Below are 16,752 nucleotides of genomic sequence, written 5' to 3'. Positions count from 1 at the left end.
ACCAAGTCCTAAGGATTTTACATTTGTAACATTTTTAAATATACATCCCTTTCTCTACTCTGACACTGCTATTACCCTGGTGCAAAACCTCATTACCCCATACACCACTACTGTTATAGCCTGCTGGTTGGGTCCCTATGCCTCAAGTCTCTTCCCACTCCAGTTTACCTTTGACCCATTTGTCAAATGAATCTTCCTAAAGTGCTAGTCCAACAATGTTACCTAACTATTCAGTCAACTATCTTGGCTCCCTATCACCTCCAGAATCAAATACATGAAATTTTCTGTGTGGCATTTGAAACCCTTTATATCCTGGCTCCCTCTTACCATTCTAAACTTCTCATACTATTTCCTCTCTCTCTTTATCCCCATGTACTTTGTGATCCTTGCATGAGACACTGCATCTCCAGATTCTGGATATTTTCATTGACTGACTCCCATATCTGTAATTCTCTCATTGCTCATCTCCATTTTTTGGCTTTCCTGGTTTCCTTAAAGTTCCAACTAAAGTCCCACCTTCTACAATAAACCTTTCCTGATTCTCCTTATTGCTTCCTTCTGTTGATTATTTCCAGTTTATCCTGTATATGGCATGTTTGTATGTAATTGTTTACATGTTTTTTCCTCCATCATATTGTGAACTTCTTAGAAGTAGGGCTTGTCTTTGGCCTTTCTTTGTATTCCCAGGGCTTATCAAAGTACCTGACACATAACAGGTACTTAATATATGCTTACTGATGTTAATATTCTCATTGATAATTCTGTACCTAGTCTATTTTCTGTCTCTTTCAGCTTCACATCATCTGAAAATTTGACAATTGTGTCATCCATGCCTTTTTCCAGGTCACTAATTAAAGAATGTTGAACAGTGTATGGCAAAAACCTCATCTCTCAGGCACTCCACTGTGGAGCCCAAAATTGTCCTAACCTGCAATAAAAGACACTGAGGCAGAGGTCTGAGCTAATAACCATTAATTAAAGAGACTTGGCTTCATTAAATGAATGGGAACTCACATCTTCCTCATGAACTGAAATGCTCCCCTTCCTCCAAAGTCTTAGCTTTATAGTGCTTGAAACCCAGATGACACAGAAGCAGCAAAATAAAATGCAGAGTCTCACTGGTTAATTGAGCCCCCAGGAGGTCCTATCAAGCTGAAAAGCAAACCCATGGACTGGGTTGATAAACAGATGTCAAAAAATCTACATAAACTGACAAGCTGGTAGACAGGCAGGACACACAGGCTGGGAAAAAAGGGCCACTTGTTGTCCAAGTGCTCATGGTCATGTCCCCATGTTGTGCAACAGAAAGATGACAAGGGATGGAGGGTCAGTAAAAATAGCTGAAGAGTGGGAAGCGGTGGAGCCACGATGGCAGAGTAAAGTCAGGGACTCATCTGAGCTCTCCTCCAAAACCTTCCAAATGCCTTTAGAAATGATGCTGAACCAATTTTAGAGCATCAGAACCCATAAAAAGATGGAGTGAAACATATGCCCAGCCCAAGACAACTTGGAAGGTCAGCAGGAAAGATCTGGTTCACCAGGTTGAGAGAGGAGTACAATCCAGTGCAGGTCATGCTAGTACAGACCTGGCCCTAGCAAACCCAGAGCTGGCCTTGGGGCAACTGAATCACTCACAGCAGTGCTAGTTTCTAGATTCTTGGCCCAAAGACTTCAGGGACAACTTAGAAGGTCAGCAGGAAGGGTCTGCCATGCCAGGGTAGGAATGGAGTGAAGTCTAACACAAGCTCCAGCAGCACAACCTGGCCCCAGCAATCCAAGAGTAGGTCTTGGGAGTGATTGAATCAACATCAGCAGTGGCAGCAGCTGCTTCAAAGTCTCTCAGTTCACAGACAGTAAAGGTGTCAAACAACTAGTCAGAAGGAAATTATAGGGGTCTCTTTAATAGCACGGAGGCAGGACTCTGTTGTTTTGCCCACACTCAGCTGGGGGTCTCAGTCGTGGGTGGTAGTCCCAGGGTGAGGAGGAACAGTAGCACAGTAGAGCTTGCAGCCAGCAGAGTCCCAGGGCAGAAAAGAGTGCTTGTGGTCACTCACAGACCAGAGCACAGGCCAGGAGAGTAGTAACACGGCTCCTTAGATCATACCACCCTAGAAGAACTGAAAATTTACAGGCCCCAGGAGTATCTCTGAAAACAGCTGCACAAAACCCCTGAAACTTGGGACAGTGTGCCCCCTACCCTGGAAGAAGAGCCCTACTTTAACAAACAGTTAAAAGTCAAGTAATAGGCTGGGAAAATGAGCAAACAATGGGGAAAAAAAACTTTTACTAGAAAGTTATTATGGTGATAAGGAAGATCAAAACATATACTCAAAAGAAGATAGTAAAGTCAAAGTTCTTACACGCAAAGTTCCAGGAAAAATATGAATTGGTCTCAGGCCATGGAAGAGCTCAAAAAGAATTTGGAAAATCAAGTAAGAGTCTGAATGCAGATCTAAGTATAATATTTGCTCTCTTTTTATTTTGTTTTGTTTTTTCATTCTCATGGTTCCTCCCATTCATTCTAATTCTTTTACACAACATGACTAATATGAAAATATATTGAATAAGAATGTGTAGGTAGAGCCTATATTGGATTGTACACCTTTTTGGAGAGGGGAGAGAGGAGAGAGGTAGAGAAAAAAATTTTTGGAGGGAGGAATGCAGGGCAATTGGGGTTAAGTGACTTGCCCAAAGTCATACGGCTAGTAAGTGTTAAGTGTCTGAAGCCAGATTTGAAGTCAGGTCCTCCTGACTCCAGGGCCAGTGGTAGCTGCCCCTACAGGGAGATTTCTGATTGTGTGGATGTACATTTAAAGATTCACCATGGTGGAGAAAATTTAAAATTTATAGAAGTGAATGTTGAACATGAAAACTAAATAAAATAATTTAAAAAAAAAAGAAAATCAAGTAAGAGAGGTAGAGAAAAAATTTGGAAGAGAAATGAAAATAATACAAGAAAATCATAAGAGGCAATGGATTGGTGAAGGAGACACACACACACACACACACAACCCTGAAAAAAATAAGACTTTACAAAACAGACTAGGCCAAATGGCAAAAGAGGTCCAAAAAGACAATAAGGAGAAGAATGCCTTAAAAACCAAAGTATTCAAATGGAAAAGAAAGTACAAAGCTCACTGAAGAAAATAATTGCTTAAAAATCAGAATGGAGCAAATGGAAGATAATGACTTTATGAGAAACCAAGAAGCAATAAAACAAAACCAAAAGAATGAAAAAATAAAGAAGACAATGTAAAATATCTCATTGGAAAAAAAAACTGACCTGAAAAATAGATTCAGGAGAGAGAATTTTTAAATTATTGGACTACCTGAAAACCATGATCAAAAAAAGGGCCTAGCCATCATCTTTCAAGAAATTATCAGTGAAAACTGCCATGATATTCAGAGGGGAAAATAGAAACTGAAAGAATCCACCAATCACCTCCTGAATGATTTCCCAAAACAAAAACTGTCAGAAATATTATAGCCAAATTCCAGAGTTCCCAGATCAAGGAGAAAATATTGCAAATAGCCAGAGAGAAACAATTCAAGTATTATGAAGCCACAGCCAGGATAACACAAAATTTAGCAGCTTCTACATTAAAGGATCAGAGGGTTTAGAATATGATATTCTGGAGGGCAAAGGAGCTAGGATTACAACCAAGAATCTACCAGGCAAAACTGAGTACAATCCATGAAGGGAAAAAGTGGACATCCAGTGAAATAGAGAACTTTCATCCCTTCTTGATGAAAAGACCAGAGCTGAATGGAAAATTTTACTTCCAAATACAAGACTCAAAAGAAGCATAAAAAGATGAACAGGAAAGGGAAATCATAAAGGATTTGATAAGTTTAAACTGTTTACATTCCTACATGGGAAGATGATATTTGTAACTCTTAAGACCTTAATGATTGGAGATTGAGTTGAATATGAAGGGATGATATCTAAAACATAAAACTATGGGGTGAAAGAAGAATATACTGGGAGAAAGAGAAAGGGAGAGGAAGAATGGGGTAAATTATCTCACATAAAGGAGGCAAGAAAAAGCTTTTATAGTAGAGAGGAAGAGGGTGGAGTTGAGGGGATGTGACTGAACCTTACTCTCATCAGTATTGACTCAAAGAGGGAATAGCATACAGAGGCAATTAAGTATAGAAATCTATCTTACCCTATAGGAAAGAAGGAGGGGAAGGGTATAAGAGAAAGGGAGGTGATAAAAAGAAGGGAAGATTGAAGGAGGGAGCAGTTAGAAGTAAAACACTTATCAAAAGAAGCAGGGTGAAAGGAGAGAGAGAATAGGATAAGTGGGGGTTGGGGGAATAGGATGGAGTGAAATACAGTTAGCAATAGTAACTGTGAAAAATAATTTTGAAGTAAGTTTCTCTGATAAAGACCTAATTTCTCTAACATAGAGTTATGTCAGATTTATAAAAATAAGAATTATTCCCCAATTGATAAATGATCAAAAGATATAACCAATTATCGATGCAGTAATCAAAGCCAGCTATAGCCACATGAAAAAATATTCTAACTTGCTACTGATTGCAGAAATGCAAATTAAAGCAATTCTGAGGTACTACTACTTCATAACTATTAGATTGGCTAAGAGGACAGAAAAGGTAAATGACAAATGTTGAAGGGGATTTTGGAAAAAATGAGGTATCAATGTACTGTTGAAAGAGTTGTGAACTGATTCAACCATTCTATAGAGCAATTTGGAACTATGCCCAAAGGGCTATAAAACCAAGCATACTCTGTGACCTAGCAATACCACTACTAGATCTGTATCCCAAAATAGATTAAAAAACAAAAAAGAAAAGGATCTGTAAGTATGAAAGTATTTATAGCAGCTCTTTGCTGGGGGTAAAGAATTAGAATTTGAGGAGATACCCATCAATTGGGGAATGGCTGAATAAGTTGTGGTATGTGATTATGATGGAATATAAGAAATGATGAGCAGGATGCTCTCAGAAAATCCTGGAAAGATTTGAATGGGTTGATGCAAAGTGAAACGTACTAGATATAAAGTTAACAGGAATGTTGTAAAATGATCAGCTGTGAATGACAGCTATTCTCGCAATACAAAGATCCAAGACAACACTGAAGGACTTATGATGAAAAAGTCTATTCATCCCCAGAGAAAGATTTGATGGTGTCTGAATACAGATTGAAGCATACTTTTTTTTTACTTTATTTTTCTTGAGGGTTTTTTGATCTATATATTTTTTTCACAACATGACTATTATGGATACGTTTTGCATGACTAAACATGTATAACCTTTATCAAATTACTTGCCTTCTTCATGAGGGGAAGGAGAAAGGGAGAGAATTTGAACTCAAAGTTTTAAAAACAAATGTTAAAAATTATTTTTACATGTACCTGGGGAAAAATTAAATACTAAATAAATACAATCTTCCCCAAAAGTATTTTTTTAAAAATAGATGAGGGACTCCCCATATCACTGAGGCATCTCTGCTGCCCTGGGTTTGGTCAGGATGACATGGCAAAAACAAAGGTGGAGGCCCTCTAGTTTGCTTCCTGTGGTTAACCAGTGAACTTCATAACAAGTCAGTGTACTTATAGCTTGTAGTTTAAGTTTTGGGTCTACTATAAGAAAGAATCTATCTAATCTAATTACACCTACAACATGTAATTTTATTAGTTAATTAATTAAATGTATATTGATAAATAATTATAATGCTAATAATTGCTGGCCATCATTACCTCTATAGAATTACACTAAATTAATTAATATTGATTTGAGTAAAATAGGCGTCTAATTAATCATCTATCATACTACCTAGAGACTTATCAGAGTTGACACTGATCCATTGTTTTGTGGCTGATGAGAAGCACCTGAGTGACATGAGGTCATGATGCTCAGTATTTGCAAAAGTGGTCAGGGTATCAGTACTTCACACCTTCAGGAAATAATATCACACACACACACACACGCATACATACACCATACCTTTAAATGTCCTTGATCTTACTTTTATTCATCAATGATGATATTCCTTTCACAGTTGGCTGGTCCTTGAGTGGGGAAGATGATATTAAATCCTCAAGTTGTGCTTATCTAGGTTCCCTCAGTAGACACATTTCTAAGCCTGTGCAATCCTAGGTTGACAAAAGGCATAAAGTATTCTCAGTCACCATAACATACCCATTCCAATTTTTTTGCCTTTTCACTATAGGGGCCCTACTTCTGAAAGATTTTTCCTCTCCTCTTTGGAGAGCTATGTTTTATAGATCACATGCATCTTAATGGGTTGACGGATGTGATAGAAACAATATCTACCAGGATTTCCCCCCAAAACATCACATAAATTGGTCTAGTTCTTTACCTAAAAGGCAGATCCCATATCTACATATCTTGCTATCCCGAAGACTTGATTAGCCCACAACTTAGGTTCAAGGCATATCACCATTGACATTGCTTCCTGGCATCCTCAAGGTATGTGATATGGCTTTCTGATCACTTGAGGGAATAAAAAAGTCCACTTACCTAAAGTAGGGGCCTGTCATAATTATTGGATCTTCCAAAACTGAGCAAGTCACCACAACTTATCCTACTATCCAGAAGCATTTCTATATTGAAATGAGAGAAACTTTGTTTACCTGACCTACATATTGTATCCTTTCTGTGTTATACCTTTACATGTTTCCTTTTGTTAACCATTTAATGTCCTAGAAATGTCTTATTTCATTGCAATGTTGACCCCATGCTTCCACATTGCTCGGTCAATCCTGGCCTCTTATAAGGGAGTACAAAAGGGGCTAACCCAGTCCATGGTTGCCCTTACAGGTTATCACATGGTTATTTTTTCATTCAAAAACAATTTATTAAGGACCTACTATTAGCACTGGGTTTACAAAATAAGCACACCAAAAATCTCTGCCTTCAGGGGGCCTACATCCTACTGGGATAATATAATATTAGACATATAATATGTACATGTATATGTATACACATATATCTATATATCTAAATCTATCTATAATTTTCAAGAACACTAATAACCTGGGGCTTTTAAAGGGCTAATATAGAAGGTAGCACCTGAGTTGTACTTTGCAATACTGTGGGGATTCTATGAGGTGAAGAAAGGTTGAGGGAAGATTTTTGACATTTGAGCCATGGGGAGGTGACCAGAATAAAGGCTTGTATGTAGGAAATGGGATACTATGTTTGGAGAAGTGCTGACTGGACACAACCTGTAAGTAGTCCAAGCTGCCTGAGTGGGGACCTAGCTTGCCATTTACTGTTGAGCAACTCAGCTTGTTCTCTCCTCTCCTCTCCCCTTACTGGAGGGTGCTCTGTCCAAAGTAAATTTTGAAGACCCTGAAAGCTACCTAGTTAACTTGTGGTTTACCTGCTAGATTTCTTTCTTAAAGACTAAGTTTTAAACCCAATTCACTCTGGATCTCATTGAGGGACCAAGGCAGAGGCACCCGACTGGTGCTCCTTGGCCTCGCTGACTTCCGTCTGCCACCTCACACACCTGCATCTGGTTGTGCACTTGACTTCGCCTGGTGGGCACTGCCGTCCATGGCCCAGCTAACCATACGCTCACAGGAGGACAGCCTCGAAGCCTGATTTTGGATGCAAAGGATCTTAAAATAGAAAAAGTGGTGATTAATGGACAGAAGTTCAATCCTCTCTGGGTGAAAGGCAGAGCTTCAGAGGATCCCCACTGGAAATCAATCTTCTGTGGCACTGAGCACAAAGGGAGAAGTGGTTGTGGAAATTTCCTATGAGACATCCCCCAATCTTTAGCTCTGCAATAGCTCACTACTAAACAGAAGTCTGGGAAGAAACAGCCCTGTCTTTTCAGCCCTTGCCAGGACATCCGCTGCAGAGTGATTCACCTCTGCTAGGACATTCCCCCCGTGAACCTGATCTACAGTACGGAGGTATCAGTTTCCAAAGAACTGGTGGCTCTTATTAGTGCTGTCCGTGATGGAGAAGCCCCTGATCCTGCGGGCTCCAATAGGAAAACTTATAATTTCATACAAAAAGTCCCAATATCGTGCTCTCTCATGGCTCTTGTCCTTGGGACCTCAGAAAGCAGAAAGATTGGCCCAAGATTATTGCTGTGGTGTGAGAAGAACAGGTAGAATAGTCGGCTTTGGAATTTTCTGAGATTGAATGGATGTTGAAAATTGCAGAAAATCTGGGAGGACCATATGTTGGGGACATTATGACTTCCTGTCTTACCATCTTCCTTCCCTTATGGTGGAATGGAAAATCCTTGCCTTACTTTATTGGCAGGTGACAAGTCACTCTCCAGTGTGATTGCCCATGAGATCTCTTGACAACTGGACAGGAAACCTGGTGATGAACAAAACTTGGGATCACTTTTGGTTAAATGAAGGACATACTGTGTACCTGAAACACCATGTTTATAGTCAGTTATGTGGTGAAAAGTTCAGATATTCCTAAGCATTGGAAGGATGGGGAGAATTACAGAACTCTAACAAGACTTTTGGAGATACTCATGCCTTCACCAAAATGGTGGTGAGACTGAAGGATATGGCTCCTGATGATTCCTCTGTACACTAGAAGGGCTTTACTCTGATATATTGTCTCAAACAGCTTCTAGGAGAACCAGAAGTTTTCCTGGCATTCTTAAAAGCTTATATTAAGGAATTTTCCTACAAGAGCATAACAATCAATGATTGGAAAGCCTTCCTCTATTCCCACTTAGAAGACAAAAATCTATGTTTCTTAACCAAGTTGACTGGAAGACCTGGTTCTTCTCTCCCTATCTGCCACCTGTAAAACCAAATTATGATATGATTCTAACAGAGGCTTGTATTAACTTGAGCCAACGGTGGATCAAAGCCAAAGAAGATGATTTGGACACATTTTGTTCAACAGACAAAGGATATACCATCTCATCAGTTGATTGAGTTTCTAGTATTGATGCTAGTGGCAACACCAATTTCGGTGTCTCACACACACAGCAAATTCAGAGGTGTACAACTTCAACACTGTTAAAAACTCTGAGATATGCTTCAGATTGTTGCACCTTTGCATCCTGTCTAAGTGGGAAGACACCACACCCCTGGCTCTAGAAATGGCCACAGGACAAGGAAGACTGAAGTTTACCCACCCTCTATTCAAGGATGTTGCTGCCTTTGATAAATCCCAGGGTCTGGCTCTCAGGGCCCACCAATAGCACAAAACTAATATTCATCCCCTGACCATCATGCTGGTGGGGAAAGTTCTGAAAGTGGACTGAGGACATCACCCACCTGCACACTTGTCTACCACTCAGTTTTGTAGTGAATGACTAAAACATATTCTGTGAATCACTCTGTAACCACACATTCCCATTTACTCCTAGATTTGTATTCTATCGTATCAGTGATTTTTGTCAAAATAAAATGGAGCTGAGATTAAAAACAAAAAGACCTTAGCTTAAAAGAGCCAAGGTCTCCCACTGTATCTTGGGTCATCTGCAGTCACCCTGATCGATATCTGAATTGTATTCAGATGGCTGTGGAGGAGAAAGGGAGGCTGGTAACTTTGCACAGCCCTCCCTCACTCAAATCAAAGTCAATTGCAAATCATGTCATCATCTCCCTGATGTCATGGTCCTCCTCAAGTTTGAAGGACAAACCATACAACTGACCAGTTTGACTAGTATAGAGACTGTATGAAGAGGTATAACGTGAAATAAGCAAAAAAAAGGTAAACAGAGTCAGATTTTGAAGGACTTTAAATGCTAAGCCAAGGATTTTTTGTTTTATCTTAGAGGCAATACTTCAATACCCTTGAAGAATTTTAAGGAAGGGGAGTGACCTGTGTTTTAAGAAAATTAATTTGGCTTTTATGTAAAGGATAGGCTATAAAGGGAAAGACAGAAGAAACAGAGAGACTAATTGAGAGGCTATTGCAATAGTCTAAGAAAGGGGTGATAAAATTTTTCAGCATCCCTTATTTTAGATTTCCTATTATTCTTTAAGGTGGGGTTTTGCAAAATGAGGTCTTTTACACAGTTCAGGAATATAATAAGCACAAGGGTTACAACACACATATGCACACACATCTATAGATTGGGATATATTTATATAAAGGTTAGCTGCATAATATAAATACCTCTTTGTCAGGTGAGTGGCCTGTTTCATCTTCATTCTTTTTTAAATCATGATTTATCATTGCATTTGATCAGAGTCCTAAAGTCTTTTGAAGTTTTTTGTTTCTTCATGTCATTGTCATCGTATCAAGTGTTCTACTTACTTTACTTTGCATCAGTTCATAAAGATTTTCCCAGTTTCCCCTAAAAGTGTCCATTTCATCATTTCTTATGGCACTATCTGTAATTATTAGTCATTCTTCAATAGAAGGTGGGTCACTTAGTTTTCAATGTCTTTACTATTGTAAAGAGAGCTGTTATAGATTGATATCCATATAAGAATATAGATACTATTCTAGAGAGATGGTAGAGACAGAGCTGTAGAAGTAGATATAAATATGCATGTTTTTTTTCTTTGATTTCTTCAGGGTGGCCTAGTATGGGTTTTTCTGTTTCCAAGCCTAGATACAAGTGTCGTTCTTTAAGTGGCAAATGACAGTGTGGATTCAGTGAGTAATACTGGTCCATAAAAAAGCCAACTATAGTTCCAGAGTTCTTAATTTTTATTATGTCATAGATGCCTTTGGCAGTATGATAAAACATCTCAGAATAATGCTTTTAAATGAATAAAATAAAATACATAGGATTATAAAAGAAACCAATATTATTCAAAGTTATAAAAAGAAAGTTTTCATACCAGATGTCAAGAACCTTTGCCATAGAGTGATATTGGAAAGGGAGGAAATCAGAGCAGGGATAATGGCCTAAGAATGTACTAAGTATTAATAAGTTCCTTTTGTAGCTATCATGATTTTTGTTGGGGAATTCTTTGCTCCTCCCTCCCCCTGCCTCCCCATATGAAAAGTATTTCTTGGGTCCACCTACTTCCAAATATTAGGCCATGTTTCCTAGCTATCCTTTCTTCAAACCCTTGAAATTTTCTTACTCCAAATCTAGGATACATACAATACCGCACTGAATTTCCCCCCCCCCCCCTCTGTCTCTATTAATACTCTATGATGGAGTGGTCACTTGCTATTGAGTTGCCTGTTGTTTTAACTTCAGTAGTGGGTTCCATTTTGTGGGCCAGAGTCAGGTTCAGGATAATAATTCCTCTTATCACTTCTTCCAATGATTATTCTACCACTTTTTTGAAGGATAAAATTATAATTACAGCAAGGCACACATTTTTCAGATGCTCTGCTTTTGGCAGGAAGAGAATTCCAGCAGATGTCTGTATTGTGAAAATCCTCCATCACCATAGAGTCCTTCCCTTGTGTCTGGCTAGTCATCTTTTCCTCAGAGTTGCTTCGTTATGTTAACAATTTAATGATCCAAAAATTTATTTCCTTCAAAAGTGCTGATGACAACCCATCTACACCTTCTTTATCATTTTTGACTTGCCCAGGTCTTCCCACAGACACCAGTAAAGGTCTAACAAATATTCTGTAAGTCTTCTTTTAAGTCTTTTGATTTATACTAAAAAGATGGAGGTTAAGTGACTTGCTCTGGGTCACACAGTAAATGTCTGAGGTCCTATTTGAACTTAGGTTTTGTATCGAAGAAAAAAATAAATATTGGTGTATTTCCTTCTTGATATGTTTCAGTCAATTGTGTGATTCTTAAAACGAGAAAAAAATTTCATTAGAATGTCATTTGAAAAAGCTCACATGTTCCTTTCATATATTTTCATGAAGTATATTCCTAATAAATATGCAGCTAATTCTCACAAAGATTTTGTTGATATGGGAATGTAAACATATAAGTTGGCAGTTTTTGCTATCTTTTCTCTCACTTTTTTTGCCTATAGCAATACTATCTTTTTTAAAAGTTATTATTTTCTTCTCTTTTTGATTTTTGAAAATGGATTCCTCAATTCCCTTAAAATTGTGTTGCTTCCAGCATGGTTTTACTTTGTGCAGTCGGTCTGGTTGGGTGATGCTTCTACTTCCCCATAAGGTGTATTTTGGGGACTTAGATGTTAGAGTCCAGATGAAACATTTCTACTATCATTATTAAAGAAAATACTTGTAAATATGCAGACAGATGTCCCATTTTTATTTGTTTGTGGTCCTGTTTCTAATAAGTCAAGACATCATCCCCATGACTGCACTGATCTTCTTTGAGAAGGATGAACAGCAACAACATATATTATTCAGTTAGCTTCTTTGTGTATTCAGTGAATGATTCTTTATAAATAAAAAGCTAATTTCTCAATTATGTGATCTTATCACTAAGACCAGCTGAATTCATGCAACCAGCAAAATTAAAACAAATGACAAAGAAACTAGTATTACAGTATACATTTATACAACCTTTACTCCTTACAGAACCCCGGATTTTTGCATATTGTTCAATAATCTCTGACTTGGATATTCCTTCCAATGATACAGGCCATAATCCATCCATTTATGCCCACCCTGAGCAACACTTATTTATGTGCTCCTATGAGATCACCACAGAGAATCAACTCAACATGCTGAAAGTCATTCTCAGTTTCTTCTAATTTCTCCTCAATTTCTCCATGGTGAGACTATTAATGGAACACTCAATCCATCCACCTGACCCTCTTTACACTCACAATGTTCCTAATCCATCTTCTTTTCCTATCATACATTTCTCTTATGACATACTTTACTCCTTTCTCAAAGTTCTTCATTGTTAGATATTGTAGCTTGCTTATGTTCACCATTCACCTCTCCATTTTCCTCTGAAATATTCATTTTCAATTCTTTATAGACCATTATATTCTATGTCTTGTAGTCATACACCAATGTTGGTAGAATATTAATGTTAAAAAGATGGATGTTTATTTATGGGAGAAATATGGAAACATTAAGGGAGATTGTCCATCAAACCAAATGCCATTCAAGGTCAATAAACCTTCTTCAAACAATTTTTCTCTTTTAGTAAACAAATACTTTTGAGTGGTTACAGGATTTTTTCCAGGAAACTCTTCAGTGTTTTTAAGATTTTATAGAATCAACAGAATATCATTTGCAAATAGCAGTATCTTGGGGACTTAATCCACTCTAAAGAATTATTCTTCAATTTGTACACTATTGAATATCCCCATCACTGTGTTGAACAAATTTGGCAAGCACATGCTTCACCTGATATTTTTAATCACAGAGTTATTGAACAAGGTTATTTTTTATTATTATAGCTTTCAAGTAATCCTTAACGATTTTGACATATTGTGGGAGATATCTTTTGGGAATAGCACCTGAAAGGCAGCATTTTGCTCCACTGAATCAAATTCTTTTTTCCTAATCAACAAATAATAAGCATCATGAGATCTTGTATTCTTTATGTGATTCTGGATAGTAAAGATGTGATCCACTCTAGAATACTGATTTCAAAAATCCAACTGTTCCCTATCAAGACCCTCAATCTGCTCTCAATATGTAAAAGTAGTTCCCATTAAAAAAAAAAAAACTTGTATAGGGGGAAAAGTCACCATATAGATCAGTGGTTGTTGATTTTTTTTGCGATCTTTTTCAGTTTAAATAAGGGTCCAAGGCTTTTTTCAACATGTTAGTATATATATTTTTTCATATTCCTTTTGAATTGATTTCACAGTGTCTTCACATTTACTTATTTCCAGCCTTGGTCTCTACTATGTACCATTGGTATACTCTGGCTAATATTTCTGTCATTATTTTCTTTAGTACCATTTGTATCTTTCCTAGAAGAGTGATATTAGAATCAAAATATGGTAGCTTTACTTGCTTTCATGAGGAAAATAATGGGGGAGGGGGGGTTGGCTTTTTTTTTTTTGGAAGGCAATTGGGGTTAAGTGACTTGCCCAAAGTCACACGGCTAGTAAGTGTGTCGAGTGTCTGAGGCCAAATTTGAACTCAGGTTCTCTTGATTACAGGGCTGGTGCTCTATTCACTGTGCCACCTTGCCGCCCCAGTAGTATGGTTTTTAAATTAAAAGTCTGCAGATCTTTTCCCATTTTTCTTTCTTTTATTGCACTCTTCTTTTCATCTTTATGTGCCCCTGGGATGACTTTGCTTAGATGGATTTCTTGCCAAGTTTATCTTTAAATTGATTTTACTCTCTACTGATTCTGTTTTATCAAGGGATATTCCTTATAATTATCCATCATTCTTCCTCATAGAATTTTTAAGATGAGTTTTAGCTTCTCCCTCTCTGCTTGTCAAGTAAATCAAGCATTTGATGATATAAGTACTTTTGAGGCTTTTCACCTGTGTTCCCTCTGGTTTACCAGAGGGTTCCCTGTTGATCAAGGGATGATTTTTCCTTTTTCCTATTGACTGACTTGTATTTTCATGTTTGAAGATGTTGTGCCTTCTTACTGTTAGAAGCCAGATCTCTTTGGGATTTTGCTTGACTTTGTTTTTGCTTGTGTATTTGAGATTCTGGGAAAGCTCGTTTCATTTTGTTGAAGGGAGGGGCATATGCATGTATTTTTAAAAAGCACAATTCCCATTCTCATGTCCTTGAGGCTAATCTTCTATGCAAACATTCCAGTAAATGCATTGTCTAACAAAAAAAAATAAAAATCAATCAATAAAAAATTTTAAATTGCAGTAGTATGGCAACTTATTTAAATCAGATAAAGTTTTGTAAAAGAAAACATTATCATCAGTATCAATAACATTTCTACTTCCCATTACCCATTTAAAATGATTCATTATGTATTTAAATAGTTCATTACTAAGTTGTTTAAATTATATACCATATGTTTTATTCATTATTTTACTTTTAGCTTTTTGCCAATTATGATTGTTGCTCTAGTAAGTTAATGGTCTGCCATCACATAGACAGCTGATACAGAGTACATTCTCATTCTTCACAGTACAGTTTGGGAAATGTTGAGCTATTAACATGCACAGTATTGGGATACTACTCTGGAGATTATAAATATTTTGAAATTTGGCCTTTTTCTTGGTTATCATGATAGCCAAAATATTACTTCCCAGATAGTTTTGCAATCATGATAATAAAAAAGTTAAATTTAGAGAGACAACCAGATGTGGTAGAAAAAGCACTGAACCTACACTCAGAAGACCTGGGTTTAAGTATTTGCTTTGCCTCTAATTGTTCACATGACTTTAGGCAAGTCAATTCTCCTATCTGAGTATCCGTTTCCTAATCTATAAAGCAATATACTAATAACTTCCTGCTTTGCTCAAAGGAGAGAAAGTATTTGATAAGCTAAGTGTTATGAAGCAGTAAGTTATCAATAATCTTATTCCTTGAATAAATACTTAAGCCATGTATGCTCCTTTGTCAATTTTGTAAATATGGATCTCTTTATAGGCTGCTAATGGCCTAGTTGGTCGAGGCCTCTGAAAACCCTGACAACCTGACATTGTGTCAGCTGTCTCTTTTAGATTTGTATCATCAGCAATTTTGATAAGCATGCTAAGTAGATCTTTATCCAAGTCCTTTATTCTTATTATTCTTTGTTTCAGATATAATTGATGTTATTATGTTGCTATTTTTTTTTAGTTATTATTTGAGAAAATTTAGGTAACATCTTCCCTAGAGAGGCTGTATGTTCTATAACATTCTCTTCATTTCTTCATCTAGTAAATCTGTTCATAAAAGAAATAAGGGTAGTCTGGCATGTCCTCTTACTACCATCATGCTGGCTCATTGTGAACACCATTTCATTTTCTTGATGTTCACTAAGAATTCCTTTAATAGTAGGTTCAGAAATATTTCCAAGAATCAAAGTCAAGTTCACTGGTTTATAGTTTAAAGACTCCATTATTTTACCTTTTTGGAAAAATGAGGACACCAAGCCATGCTTGACTAAAACAGCAGTATCCACTGTGGTGTCCCACTTTTCTGTGCTGGGTCCCATGCTTTTGAAAGTCTTATCAAAGACTTAGAGCAAAGGATAGATTACAAGCTTATGAAATTCTCAGGTAACTTCTGACATTAGGTAACAAAAAGCTGGAAAGCCTATCTCATGTTGGATAACAAAATCCAGATCCAAGAAAATCTCAACAGGGTAGAATATTTGAACAAATCGAGTTACATTATGGAGACAAGGTAAAGCAGTTCAAATCTAATTTCACTTCTGTCTTATCTGTCAAGGTGAATGATCCTTGGACAGGAAGGAATATAGCAAAAATGGCTAATAAGGGGTTTATAACCTAGATAAGGAAAGAAATAATATGAGACAAACCAGATGTCCTTGGAAAAGTCAATTCATCAAACCCAGATGAATTATATCTCAACATACTGAATGTACAAGCTGATACTAAACCAATGTCAGTCATCTTTGAACAATCATGGAAAGAAAAAGCTACAGATAACATGTTTCATCATGGGTTTTTTTTTTTACTTGTGATTGATTGTGTCTATCAGTTACCCAGTCTTTCACAGTTGATTGTCTTTACAATATTGCTATTACTATGTAAACTGTTCTCCTAGTTCTGATCACTTCACCCTGCACCAGTTCGTATAAGTCTTCCCAAGTCTTTCCATCTCCTTCTCTATTTCTTTCTCTTTCTTTCTTTCTCTTTCTTTCTTTCTTTCTTTCTTTCTTTCTTTCTTTCTTTCTTTCTTTCTTTCTTTCTTTCTTTCTTCCTTCCTTCCTTCCTTCCTTCCTCCCTCCCTCCCTCCCTCCCTCCCTCCCTCTCTCTCTCTCTCTCTCTCTCTCTCTCTCTCTCTCTCTCTCTCTC

The 16,752-nt window shown here is 37.2% G+C and overlaps 1 pseudogene; it reads left to right on the top strand.

Moving 5' to 3' along the window:
* Window positions 1-7,962: 7,962 nt before the first annotated feature.
* On the top strand, window positions 7,963-9,349 carry LOC138143585 (leukotriene A-4 hydrolase-like; annotated as a pseudogene).
* Window positions 9,350-16,752: the final 7,403 nt, after the last annotated feature.

This window comes from Petaurus breviceps, unplaced genomic scaffold, assembly GCF_028583685.1.
Source record: "Petaurus breviceps papuanus isolate PSGF00001 unplaced genomic scaffold, PetGlider_PUasm1.0 90650, whole genome shotgun sequence".
Classification (NCBI taxonomy): Eukaryota; Metazoa; Chordata; class Mammalia; order Diprotodontia; family Petauridae; genus Petaurus; species Petaurus breviceps.
This window is presented reverse-complemented; position numbering and strand designations above follow the sequence as displayed.